Here is a 2,744-nt window from a genome sequence, read left to right as displayed (position 1 = left end):
GGTGAAGATATTTACTGCATCTTTTACTTTGTGAAAAAAAATTTTTACAATACGCTTTAAGCCCCCGCCAGGAAAAAAAACCCAGCCTACTTGATGTAAACATGCGTAAAAAACGAATACGAAAGCAAAAATTTGCACAAACGAACGGGCGGTGGGGGTACTCTCAGAAAATTCACAAGATCCAATTTTTCTCTCATAACTTTCAGGAAAATGGATATATATTGCTGAAATTTTATAGAAATACTGTTCAAATGGCACAAATTACGATTATAAAGAAATTTCTGGGGAAAATGTTTTCCGAAGGAGTGGGGGAGAAGATTTCGGAAAATTTACATGATCCATTTTTTTTCCATTCATAACTTTCAGGAAAATGGATATCTTTTGATGAAATTTTATGGAAACACCTTTTAAACAGTACAGATTACGATTATAAAGAAATTTGTGTTGTCAACATTTTAACAACAAAAAACTCCGAAATCTACAACAGGCTAACCCCCATCCTAACAAATTAACTCAACATAACCCCCAGCTCCATACATATAAACCCAATACACCAACTGACTACCACCACTCACTTACACCTGATCCTTAAATTTACAACACCCAACAATACCTCCGGTCATACTAGAGAACAACACAGAGTATATTACCAGACACAATAATTATCATACTATACAACCCAACAACATGACTCACATGTAATGTGCAAGAGAGAAGACTGATATACATGTGATATGGGAGATGGCAAAGAAATATCAAAAGGTCCAAGTGAAAGGAATGACTATAAAAGGCATGGAAAGAATTGGTGAAGGCTAACCTCAGGGAGCAGAATCTCTTAAACACTTGAGAGACTGCCAGAAAAGACCATCCAACCAATGGAAGCATACAAAAGAAAAAAATGGATATAAAAAGATGATGGTGATCAGATAGACTACTAATACAAGGTTGTAGGGAGTACTTTTGTATTTCTGTACCACAGATTAAATTTAAAAAAAAAAAAAACACATATACATTCATAGTCAGCAGTACTCCTCAGTGGATTGAAAAAATGACTGATCATCATCATTTAACGTCCGCTTTCCATGCTAGCATGGGTTGGACGATTTGACTGGGGACTGGCGAACCAGATGGCTTTTTACTAGCAACGGCCACGCTCAAATGGTGTTTTTTTACATGCCACCTGCACAGGAGTCAGTTCACTGATATTGGTGTGAATTGCCTTTTCATGTAATCACATAGTTGTTCACTTTACCATGCACCAGAGAAAAGGGCATGTGTGTGTCTATTTTGAAGTTCATAAAGAAAAAGTGCATCTGATTCCAGTTTACTATCTTAAGAAGTCTGGTGCAATCCATGCCAACATGGAAAAGTGAACATAAAAATATTGATGATAATATTTGGCTGAAGAAAACATTGGGCGAAACCATGTCCAAGACAACACAAATTTTACAATGAACGTATTCATTTATATATACATGCACACACATCTCTCTCTTTCATATACTTTTTATGTATCTTGCAAGATTCTTGATGTCAATTCGTGTTGAAACATTGTTGTATCTTGCCACTAAAAACACCAGTTGTCATACTGTATTCACACTGGGTCTTCTATGTTTTGTTATTGTATTTATACTTTTTGAGATGTGTACAATGGCAATGATGCATAAACATTTCAGAAAACATCCAAAAGAAAATCATCTTGATTGACAGTAAAATTTATCGTGCTGTATCTTCATTTAGCATGATCCATTGAAACTACTTTACTCACATTCTTTTTAAACCACCAGTTGTGTTCCACCCTCATCCAATATCCTCACTTCTATTGTCTCTTTCAGATATCATATAAAACAACCGATCCAATCCTATCGCCACTTCACTCCAAACTTCCAAGAATACCTTCCTGCCAACTTTATCCCTACAAGCATAAATTTGCAGAAGTTCAAGAAATTGAGCACCACCTATATTGTCTAGAAGAAAATTGAAGAAATGTGTTCTTTGCACTTCCTTGTTAGACTAGGTTTCAAATCACAGGACGTATATTAGTTATACTTAACATCATCAATCTCACTACATTGTTATATATTTTATGTTGGTATTTGTTGATATGTAAGATTCTGGAAATATTTTTTTTTAATTAAGTACACATTTTATTTCTTAGTGAAGAAAATATAAAAGAGTTATTTTCCTAATATACTTTATTTATTTGTATTGTGTGAAATGTCAAACATAATAGCAGCAGTAATACCTATCACAATTTGTGGCATGTATCACCAGTCTTTTGTCTTAGTACTCATGGAGATTCCACAGCACAAAAGTAATATTTTTATTATATCTACCAGTGTATATATTATCAGAGTCAAAATAACATGGTTTCTTCACAATCACAATATACTCTACATTTGATATTCATGTTTTGCTTTAAAGTATTTCTGTGTTAGTTAGACAATACTGGTACTGACTTATTAAGGTAATCATGTCAACCACATATTAAGTTGTAAGCATATAAGTATACACACACACAGATATCTGTACACGTATGAATAATTTATGTTATGGTGGGTAATGTATTATACAGATTTTTTGCATTGGTACACGGCCATAAATTTACTGGGGTGGTTTCAAATCGTACAGCATATAAAGGGACATAACTGTACCCAAGACAGCATGCACTGTCAGTTCTGCATTTATAACTGTGTTGAGTAGGCGTGTAGTCTAGTGGTCAGGAGCACTGGAATCCAGATAAT

At 34.3% G+C, this 2,744-nt stretch overlaps 1 protein-coding gene across 2 annotated transcripts in view; it reads right to left on the bottom strand.

Moving 5' to 3' along the window:
- Positions 1–2,744, bottom strand: part of LOC128248345 (zinc finger protein 239-like) — a 6,714-nt gene that overhangs the window by 2,174 nt on the left and 1,796 nt on the right. Inside the window, exon 1 of one of the 2 annotated variants that reach the window (XM_052969391.1) lies at positions 1,769–2,738. The exons of the other annotated variant lie outside the window; for it this stretch is intronic. The gene's annotated coding sequence lies outside the window, so the exon portion shown is untranslated. Of the gene's footprint in view, positions 1–1,768; positions 2,739–2,744 lie in introns of those variants that run through there. 2 annotated transcript variants of the gene reach the window in all.

Source organism: Octopus bimaculoides, chromosome 7, assembly GCF_001194135.2.
Source record: "Octopus bimaculoides isolate UCB-OBI-ISO-001 chromosome 7, ASM119413v2, whole genome shotgun sequence".
In the NCBI taxonomy this organism is placed as follows: domain Eukaryota; kingdom Metazoa; phylum Mollusca; class Cephalopoda; order Octopoda; family Octopodidae; genus Octopus; species Octopus bimaculoides.
Note: the sequence above shows the minus strand (reverse complement) of the source record. Positions and strands in the feature narration are given on the sequence as shown.